Genomic DNA, 11,097 nt, shown 5'->3' on the forward strand with positions numbered 1-11,097 from the left:
AACATAGCATCTTCTACTCCAGGTGGAATTTAGACAAGGATTATTACCTTTTCTCCACATTAATTCTTTCTCCTTTAAACACAACTAATTTCTTCAGAAACTGAACCTATCCAGCCCTGTAGCCTGTCTGTGTTGTTCTCTGTCCTGTCAATGTGACTTTGATGAATCTTTTAATTTTAATAAGGGTGAAATATCCCATTTTCCTGCTGATCTACTTCAGGAGTAGACAAATATCAGCTCAGTCCAACGGCTGGGTTTGGCCTTTGATGGCTTCTTTAAAAGCAGTACTTCCCCCATTCTGTATTACCTTGGTTCTTTATTTATGGGTAGTGTGAATGGACAGAAATTACTTCTTTTTATATGGTGATAAGTTTGGCTGCTGTGAAGATGTAATTACTTGGAGATTTCTCACTGTATTGAATTAAGTTTTTGGGTGGGGTGTGAACAGCTGATTTTGATTAGTTGACCCTGGAAAATTGAATGTCTCAGGTTGTCTGTTGATTATGAAGTAGCAGTTTATCCTTGAGTCGTTCCAGCTGATACAGGTACAAGGTAAAATTTTACAGAGGGAGTTCTTGCTAAATGTGAAACAAGTATGCAGATCCCAGCCTGCTTCATAGGAAACAGGAATCCATGCATAAAAACAGCACCACTTTCAACAAACCACATTTATAAGCAATAGCTCAAAGGCTAAAGCTAGGGCAGGTTGCGTTATACTGAGGCTATTCCTATGTAATTAATGGGTATAATAGGTCTGTCTGCATTTCATTTCACTGTCCAGTCTGCAATCAGCCTGGCTTTGCCTAGCAATGATATTTGTGTTCTTAACTGAGATGCTGTAGGCTTGTTCTTGATGTAGGTTTGTGTTCCATCGTTTAGGTGCCCACGTGCTTGGCAGAGAAATGCCCTGGCAAACGAGAAATATGTCAGAAAATATATTTTGAAGAAGCTGAAACATCAGCTGCATAAAGCTGACATATATTCAGTCAGTTTAGTGTGTTTAAAAGCCACAAAAATGTAATTTCAGGTTATTTCTTCCTTCAGAGGTGTCCCTGCCAAGATGGAGTTCCAACTGGATCAGTTTTGGAAGCCTCAGTGTCCTGCCATGAGTCTGCCTGCCACGCCGACATCTTGCTTGTTTATTCTTCTGCCTCTACCACTCAACAGCGGTTGCTGCATTGACAGCATTCCTCTTTTCAGCCATGGTTTGTTACAAGATAGGTAAGCTGAAACATATTGCTCAAAGTAGAATTGCTTTGGATAGTGAGGAGATGAAGGGTTGTGTGGAAATTAAGACTTTTACTAGCTCAAGAGCAAATGTCTTTTCTGTTTAGAACATCATGTCATTCTTGCAGTTTGCTGTTTGAATAGTGTGTCATGAAAGTGGCATCTGCCAAATACCAAGCAGGCATTTCAGTTCTTTGTGTCGTCATTCTGTGTGAAATAAATGGAAGGGGTTTGAACGGAGGACAGTCTTCATACAGCAGCCTGTCACTTTGCAAAGCAGCTGTGAAATTAATGGGAGTACAAATGAAAAGCAGCTGATAATTAGGCTGCTGGGTGTTAATTTTAAATTAGGTAATCAAGAGAATGCTATTGAGAGGCATATATTTTGTGGGGGTCTATTTATTTATTTATTTAATATCCTAAGAAGGGCTCCAGCTGGGTGGCATGGCAAGTTACAGCTCCTGGTAGTAATTTGGTATCAGAAGGGATTCAAGGGTCCTACTGAGCTTGAAAGGAAGTGGATTGTGATGGTAAGGATGGTATAGTGAAGCGTGATTTTTATTTGTAGTAAATAGGCTGTGAAACTTAGTTGAAATTCCTTTTATTGTTGATCTACACATCCGATTTGTTGTGTCATTATTCTCGGGCTCCTGTCAGGGCATGAGGGTGCATGTAAAAGAATGGAGAAGGTGCATAGGAATTCCTCTGTTTCTGCTATGGTGAGCATGCTAGATGGAGCATTTATCAGTGATTTTGGCTTAAGGATTGTAACACATCATGACAGAAGGCATGTGGAGTCTGTCCATTCTACAAGTGAGTAATTATTTAGTTACCACGCCTCTTCTGTGCAATCCAAAAGAAGAGGAGACCTCTTGGTGTTAATCAGGCCACAAGATATACCTATATCTGAATTGAAAACCCTAAATCAAAGAGAGGCTCAGATCACAGCTTAACGGATAACAAAACAGCAATTCTTTACATTCTGAAAGGCTTTACATTAGTATGTGATTTTTCTGAAATTCAGAGTTGAGTTTGATTTGATTCGCATTTGATTTGTATGCTTGTATTGAACCATGTGATTTGCTCATCTCTATGTCAGAAATCAAAGGGAGCACTCATAAAAACATGGGCTTCAGCTTCAAAACAAAGCCACTCCTCTTCAGTCAGGGATTTCAGGTCATGATTTATTACACCTCTATTATTTGTGTAATTTTTATGTCCTTTTATACTGGGCATGAGAGAAGCTCTGAAACTTGCTTCTATGATGATGCTCTCTTGTGCTTGGTTATAGACTATTGCATGGTGCCAGTTTCTCTGTCTCCTCTATCTAGCTAAGCAGCCCCTGCTGTCTTTCTCTGTGGCTGTTCACTGGGCTATGGAACAACATTCTAGATAACACCTTGCTTCCCATAACCTCTCTCCAAATCCTGTAGCCTTTTCTACAGTGCTTGCAATTAAATGTTAGCAATGAGTTGCATGGGAAAATAGTTCTGCGTTACAGCTGAATGTTGTGCCAGCTCAGCAGGTCTGTGAGCGGCTGCCTGCATGTCCTTCCTGTGCCAAAACAACAGGCATTCTCTTTCTCGTCTGTGAAATATAGAAGTGGCTGAGTGCACCTACTGCTGTGTTTTTTGATTAGGGGAGGGAGATAGCAGTTTGCAAAGCAAAATTGAAATTGCCTGCAAGAGGACATGAGCCTTAATGGTAAGGATCTCCTGCCTTTCAGACTGTGCTTAGGAGAAGCAAGACTTATTTTGCTGTTTTGGGGTGCAGCAGTAACATCTGAAGTGCCAGATCAGGGTGCTGCTTTTACAGCTCTGCCTGAGATAAGGGTATATGAAAATGGAGATTAATTCTTTGAGATATGCCCTGCTTCAGCTGTGAATATTGCCCATGCTTCCTAATCGTGGATCTGATTTGGCATGTGACTGTAGCACTGAGTGACAGCTCTGTACCGAGCACTGTCCAGATGGTGAGCTCTTGTACAGCTTTACTCTCTCGTTCCTCACAGACCTACTTATTAGGTTATTTTGTGTCCTCACATGATCAGGCACGAGAGCACGTGCCAACTGACAGCAAGGTGAGGGGCAGGAGAAGTTCCACAAGTGGAGGAAAATGACACTGAATGTTACTGTCATTTTCAGAACTCTGCCAGAGATCACTGTCAAAAACAGGATCCCTGTGTAATTGATCTTGGTCTGTTGTGACTGAAGCACATCATACATCCTTTTGTTGCCTAATATTGATTGAATTATTGTACACATAATCTTCTTTCCACTATGGTACTGCAAATTATGCATGTGTCCCAGGTTCATTCTTGGTGCAGGACACTGGGCAGTGTCTTGCATGTCTTAAGAGCATGCAAGGCTAACAGGCAGCTTCAGTCCAAAGCACTGCTCTGTATGTGGCACGGTAGCTGCTGTTGTAAAACCTAGTAGAGTCTATGGCTTGTCAGTCTGTTTCTCCAGTGCTAACCTAATAGCTGAAGTAACCCTGTAGGATCTTCAGGCAAAGCACTCCAGAACTGATATGGAAATGCTGAAGAGCCAGAACCTTATTTTCCTTTATTCATCTTCCAGGCCTCATGTGCTACCTGGCTCGATGTCATAAGGAAGAATGCTACTGCTAATGCAAGGATGGAGATCCAGGAGGATAAAACCTTCTCTCCATCACAGATTCTCTTTGTCAAGTGATAGCAACTTGTTCAACTAGTTGTACAGCAGGATCATGCTCTACTGAAGTGGTTTCTTTTCCATCAATGGTTAATTTTTATCCCTAAGAGCATAACAAAACCATAACACCTCAGATGTTACTTGCTGGTGGCATGACAGATGTTGTTGCTGTTGTAATCAGCATGACACGTAGGGGTGGTGCTAGCTTACTAAAATTAGAAAGAACTGAAGGCTCACCCTGAAGTGCAAACATTGTTATTATGTGACTTGCTTGTTTTTGTCATTTAGCTAACAATTGTCCCATCAGAATAGGGATAATGCATGGCAGATGAAGAACAGTGATTTTATTGAACTCTCCACGCAGGTGACTCATGTTTTGCTCTATTTGCCTTTTTTTTTTTTTTTGTCAATTTAAATTATTGTAAAAGACCAACTGCTATCCTAAAAGGCATGCCAGGGAAAGAAATGTGGCGTTTTGTGTGCTTTCACAAAAATCTTCAGTTTTGGATTGTTTCAAAATCAAAATTGTTTCACTCACATGCAGACATTGCTGCTGATTTGGTTTGAAAAGTTAAGTTTACCTCCACACCAATTCGTTCTCCCCTATGATGAAGGCCATTCAGCACCTCAATTTTTCTGCTTTTCCATTCTCAGTGAGTAAGTCCAGTGTTTCTTTGGTTAATTAAAGTTTACTGCAGGAGGAGCAGGAGTGGGTTGAGAGCACTGATGAAGAGAGATGACTAACAAAGTAATCGGCATGTGATTAGAGTGTGGGCTGCCAGGCACAGATTAGCCCTCCCTGGACTCTGCTTTTATCTTAGCTCCATGTTTTGAAATAATTCCATGTTAATAATATATAGAATTTCTATCCCATCTAGCTTATCACATTAGAGTGAACTAGACAAAATGACTCAATTTCAAAGGCTCTGATTCAGCTCAGGCTGCAGCCACTCACTTGAAATATGAAGTTAGATGACTGACTCCTCTTGTTTCTTACAGATTCTCACTCTGTGGGAAGTCTAAGGGGGAGAGAGTTGGTCAGAGTGGAAAATTAAGGTGACATTATAAAGTCTCCTCATGAAATGCATCAGTGACAGTCACGTCTCAAAACTCCGTGTGAACTGACAGCCACTGGAGGGTGGGGAGCATGTAGAGGTTTGAGTTGTGGATAAATCATGAAGAGAAAAGTAAAACTTTTCCCAGAGGGAGAGCTGCCATGTATGGTTGCAAAGAAAGTTGTTTATTTGCTCCTCACAGTGTTTTTCACAGTCACTTGAAAATGTGGGTTTTTTTCCGGTTCTTCTTCTTCTATAAATAAGAAATCTTGTTTGATTACTAACACATACCTGGTGCAAAAGAATAGAAAGACTTGCTTTAAACATGCCACATTAACGTTTCCTGCTGGTGCTCATATCCTCTTCCCCCTATGTAACTAATATCCCATGAGTCTAATGCTGAGGCATTAGCTTAACTGCCGTGCAGTTAACAGAATCGTGACTTGGGGAAAGTACTGACATGCAGAGAGAATAAAGGGATGTTCATTCACTTCTGCCCCAACTCATCCATCTGCTGTTATGACTATGGGGAGGAAACCATATATGATGGGAAGAGAGAGCATAGAAGCTGTAGGTTATTGAGGACATGGCAGGGAAGGCAAGGAAGAAATCATATGAGAAGCTGATGGCAGTGGCATGTGGATGACATGGATGCTGCTTCAGAGGTGACTACCATAACATGTAGTGCTCATGCCATCAGACAGTAGAGACAGCGTCATCCGAGTTGCTTGATTAGCTGTTCTTCAATAACACACTTGAAATTTGAACACTGGCTAGGAATAAAACAGAAAAAAACTCTTGAGCATGAAATACAGAAGAAAAGAAACTCGAATCACTGAGTATGGTACTAATACATTATTTCTGGAATCTTAGAAAAGCAGCAGAGGAAAAAAGGAGAGAAGGGGGAGGAAACTTCAGTTTCCCAGAGAGTTTAATAAAGTTTCAGGGTGTTGCTTCTCTCTGAGCACAGCTCTCTGCTATGGCCCTGATGGTTTTGGGGAGCTTTCTGCCAGAGGTTGCAAAGTCATCATTCCACCTGCTGTGGACATGCAGGATCTGTCAGGGGCCTGCCACTGCATTGCTGTCTCACTTGACAGTAGTGGAAGAACCCGGATAACTTAAGCCAGTAAGTGGATAGTACTTCTGAATAATTCTTTTTAATTGCTGCTTAGGACAGCTGCGACAATCTGCGTGTCTTTGAGTGCTTTCTTGGATGGTGATGTATCCAACTAGTCCTAATGGATGAATTGGTAATTGTTTTCCTCTTGCAGGGTAACATTGGTTTACTTCTTTGATTTTTAAATTGTTAAAGGTGTCCATTTGTAATCCACTTAAAGCTGCCAATTGAATATTTGTTTTAGAAAAACAAACAAGTTAAAATCTTAATCAGTTTTCTTGGCAACAAGTGTCTTAATCAGCTTTCTTGGCAAAGCACTTAATGATGCTCTGCTTAAAGCCAAAACCAAACCAAAACAAAACAGAAATGTGATGTTTATGATGCGAAGTGAAGAAGAGAACCTTCATGCCATAATGACAGATGCATAAATTTGCACATTAGCTGAATAGTGTGTACAATTTATTGTCTCTTCAGATATTTTTCTATACAGAAGAACAAAGTTAGTTTCACAAATACCAAATCTGATGAAGTCATTCTTGAGCTAGAAATGATCTTCCAGGTGCTCAAGGAAGCCAATTCATCTGTATGTGTCATGCTCAATTCAGTGTGAGGCCCTTGAAATTGGTAATGGCAACACGAGCCCCATTCTCCTGTTTCAATTCTTATTTTACCTCATGTGGGATTTAGGAGGGATGACTAGATCAGTAGGTGTTGAGCGCTGTGATGCTCTTATTTCTCTTGGTAGAAGTTTAGAAGTTGGAGCTTGGATGACCATGGTGAGAAGGTGTTTTCTGACCAAAGCCTTTATTCTTGAAAAATGTAGAGAGGGAGCAGCCTTAGGTTTTAGATAACTTAAGGGAAAAGAGATTGCTGTGGGCTGTTGTTTGTAAGTCTGAATTCAGCAGTGAAAGCCCATTAGCCTGTCTGAAATGCTTTTTTCTTCTTCTTTTTTTTTTTTCTTTTCCCCTAAACTAATCTGAAGATCTGAAGGCCATCAGTGGTCTCATTTTGATCTGGAAATCAGATGAGTGTTTAAAAAAAAAAAAAAAAAAAAGAGAGAGAGATGATAAAGAAGGATATACTACCTAACATGGAGTTTAAATTGCAGCTTTCAAAACTGGCTTGAAACAAAAAAAAAAAAAAGGAACTGTTAAAACAGATCATTTGGCTGTGGTTTCGCTTTTTATGGCAGTGCTGCTGAAGTCATCTTAACCAGCTTCCATGCTGGGTTCCCTGTGCTGCTTGCACAGCAAAAGTTACCTTATTTTTTTTTGCATCTGGATCAGTTGCCCGTTCTGGTTGCCAGTGTGGGTGTCCAACAGCCACAGCAGCTCCCTGATGGGAATGACGTGGAATGTGGACTGCTCCTAAGGAAGCTCTGGGGAACCACATTCACAGCAGCTTTTAAGCAGTAACTCACTGCTGTAACGGTCGTGGTTTTGGGCATCCCAATGACTGAGTCTTTGGCCTGCTTGGAACAAGGGAGAGAAGCAGCTCCTGGCATATGTTTATCAACAGGCAGCTGTGGAGACAGGTGCCATGAGCTCCCTGTTTGTCTACGCTTTGATATTGCCTTAGAGCTCCAGCCACCCCGTACTGCTTACATAGCAGGCACTGACCTGCAAATGAAACTGCTCTTCTTTGCAGCTGACCTGCCAGGTTTCCATGGTCTCTGGAAGTTGCACCATGATCAGGAGCTCAGCAAGTAGCTAGGTTCAGTTTCATTTGCTAGCCTCCCAACTTAATGCTTTCTTGTGATATTTCGTATTCAGTTTGGGCTCTGAAATGAGTGCTGCTTGGCTTAATGGCAGTGAACATGAAACCATCTATTTGTCTATGCAGCTGTCTGCAAAGGTGTCAATTTTGGTTGTCATTTTTAATGTCGGTGTTTGTGCCGTTTTGAAACCTGCTGGTCTCGGTGCATAATGTTACACGGCTATAAAATCCTATTGAGAGAGAACTGGAAAGATTACCAATGATATCACGGAAGGAGGCAATGAAGCAGCTCATACAGACAAATGAGAAGAGCTGAAAGTTGTTTTCAAACTTCCCTTTCCCTTGTCCTGTGTGGGGTGGGTGACAGGGGAGGACCTGCTATTTGCAGATGGCAGAATGATTCATCGCTTAATGGAACCTTAATGCTGGCAAGGGAAGATGTCATTAACTGCGCTGAATCTCTGTGTGATCTGCACATTAGGTCCAGAGCATAGCATGCATCTGTGCACTCACTCTGCCTGCTTCTCACCGAGTTCCTCTCTCACTCCTCTGCATGCACGTCAGAAGTTGCTTGTGATAAGCTCTAGATTTATGGACAAGTGACTTTAATGGCAAAGTGCTCTGATCTGCTTGGATGACGAAGGGCTTATTAATAGTGACTTGAGAGACGAATGGCTGGTTAAGCTGTGGTAAGATACACAGGACTGATGTGCACTGACTGGGCACTGTAGTACTTGGGCAGCAGCTTTTCCCATGGCCACTGCTGTGGAACAGTCTGCTACTTCATGGGAAGTTGTGTGGGGGGGAAAAAAAGCATTAAACTTCAGATGAACCAGGCTTTCACAGAAGGTAACATTTGTTTTCAGGTTCCTGGTTGGTTGTTGTCCAAGAAGATAACTGAGATTCTAAGTTATAACACTTAGACTACAACACTGTTTTAAAGATGATACTACTAAGAGGAGGAATGTGTTTAAAAATATAGGCGAAACAAGCAAAAACAACCACACACACAGAATTTAATAAAGAAAAGGAAAAAAGGAAGACTCCCTGTTTCTGTTGTTCATACAGAAAAGGTGAAGTTCTTCAGCTGGAGAGCTCCATGTGTCTGCGTCAGTCAGCCCAGTGACTCAGTGTTGTGATGCTAATGTAGGTCTGACTGGTTTGGAAGCCCAAATATATATAACAGAGAAAAACTCGGCACAGCTTCGTTTGAGAGAAGTGAGTAATTTTTGTTTCCTAAGGCGTACCTCAATTTAAACCCTTTTATCTTTCACCACTGTATTTCCCTCCTGTTTCCCTGCTTCAGCAGGCTCTCAGAAATAACTGTTCCTCTCTTTTTTTGTAGCAGATAATTGTATTTCTCTCTGAACATCTGAGGACTTACCTGCACAATATTCCTAGATGAATTTAAGGGATGTCCTTGCTGATTTTAGAAAAATTGTACCTCCTTCACTTTAACTTCTTTTACCTGGAAAGCAAATCTTCAAAGTTGGTAAATCACAACAGTCCTGGAGTTCAAATGCCAGCTTATTCTTCAGGCTCACCTGTCTTAATCTAAATAAACTTCCAGTGATAGGATGGTGCTGCCTTTCTTTGTCATTCTCTTGAAATAGTAAGGGAAAGAATGTAACTAATCACCCTTATTGTAGAATTAATCACATAGAGCTAAGATTTGTTTCCTTTGGCCAGCTAACCTACCTGCTTGGTGCACGCCCTGTATCAGAGAAAGATATGTGATTCACAATAGGGGAGAAAACACAGTGGTAGGAATGATAGCAAGTGTTGAACATCACAGATCTGTATAGTGTAGCATCTCAAAGGCTTATATATCTCCTCTCTGTCTTCCAGCTGTCTACTTCTAGAGATAATGTATCTGAAGACCACATAATGTATCCCGTAGGGGAAGCTTGCTGGCAATGTTTCCCTGTTGAACTCTCAGGTTTGGATATGCCTCTGATTTATTTGCTCTTACACAGTTGTGTGGTGGGCAATATTATGCTGGCAAGGAATATGTGCTACAAAACCTCTGCTGTGTTGCAGCTTGTCATACTGCAGCGCGCTGTCACCAACAGCCCCTGAGAACATCTTGCCTTGGATGGCACAGCCATCCTCAGCTGCCAGTTGTGCAGCCCTGATAATGCCAGGAGATTTTGCTAATACTATCCTCCAACAATCTGGGGTAAATAAATCTTTAATTCTCTCCTGGAGAGTTTGTACTTGAAGGTGGAGGGGAAAGAAACCCTTGGGTTAAAGTAAAAAAAAATAAAAAAAATAAAAAAAATCTTGCTTGTTGGAAGATCGTTTGCATCTCTGTGCCATGCAGGCAATGAGGCTGGCAGTGATAACATGACATAATTCTCCCAGTGTGCTTAGTAGGGGAGCATCTTATCAGTACCTAACGCTGAAATATTACTTGGATGTTTTTTCTTGGGTTGTACTCACATGATTACAAAAGCAACTTACCGGCAAAGAAGTTTACTTTGTGCAACGTTATTTTTAAGTATTTTACTAGCAAAAAAGCTTTTTACAAACACTGCAAAATTCTTGCAAGACAGTGGAGATAAAATATCAGTTTAGACACAGCTTAATGGATCCTAGCAGTGATTGGCAGGTTTGGGGTAGGTGAAAGTGGGAAGGGTCTTGGCTGTCCTGTGGGATAAGCTGCCTGTACCAATGGTATGGCAGGAATGTAGCTGGAGTGATCTTAGCATGACAGCACAGGCTCTCCCTTGACTCACATTATCATCTGACGAGAAGTGAAAGGGGCCAGAAATTCAGATTCCAGCTTAAGCAAATAGGAGGAATTTACCACGTGTCCAAACAAGCTGTGAGCCCAGGATATCAGCTTGGAGGCCTTGTGGGCAGTCAGACATCAGTTGTCCTGGCTCAGCTTCTGCTGAGATAACAGGGCTCTAGCTTGGAACCTTCTGGGAGCAGCTGGGCAAGCTGGCCAGATCTGTCTTCTGCTGCAGAGAGTAATCTGATTTGTTTGTTCCCTGCATTCTCAGCCACCTTGCTGAATTGTGTAACTGGAGAGGAGATGGGGGGAAAAATTGTGGTTTACTGTAATATATGTTATATGTAACATGTTGCAGTGTAATATATGTGTTGTTATATGCAGTGCAAAAAAAAAAATAAAAAATAAAAAATCAACTCGCCCAACATTGGAATGTGAGCAATTCTCTCCTATTACCTAGAAGCAGTCAGCTCAGGAGCTGGTTATGTGTAATGCACCAGTCATAAAGCAGTGGGAGTATGTTAAAAATCAGGGAATGGAGTGCAATGGGGGCTGGGAGGTAGTCTTGGAAAT

The 11,097-nt window shown here is 41.5% G+C and overlaps 1 long non-coding RNA gene across 2 annotated transcripts; it reads left to right on the forward strand.

Annotated features, from left to right (window-relative positions):
• The first annotated feature begins 639 nt into the window (after positions 1–639).
• Positions 640–10,826, forward strand: LOC125693826 (uncharacterized). Of its 2 annotated transcripts, XR_007377267.1 has the most exons (5): positions 640–752; positions 1,045–1,221; positions 8,856–9,005; positions 9,133–9,279; positions 9,636–10,826. It is a non-coding gene; the product is annotated as an uncharacterized LOC125693826 (long non-coding RNA). The 2 variants fall into 2 exon arrangements; XR_007377268.1 differs by lacking the exons at positions 640–752; positions 1,045–1,221 and adding an exon at positions 1,657–1,757 and having other exon boundaries at positions 8,654–9,005.
• Positions 10,827–11,097: the final 271 nt, after the last annotated feature.

The sequence above is a fragment of the Lagopus muta genome, chromosome 5 (genome assembly GCF_023343835.1).
Source record: "Lagopus muta isolate bLagMut1 chromosome 5, bLagMut1 primary, whole genome shotgun sequence".
Classification (NCBI taxonomy): domain Eukaryota; kingdom Metazoa; phylum Chordata; class Aves; order Galliformes; family Phasianidae; genus Lagopus; species Lagopus muta.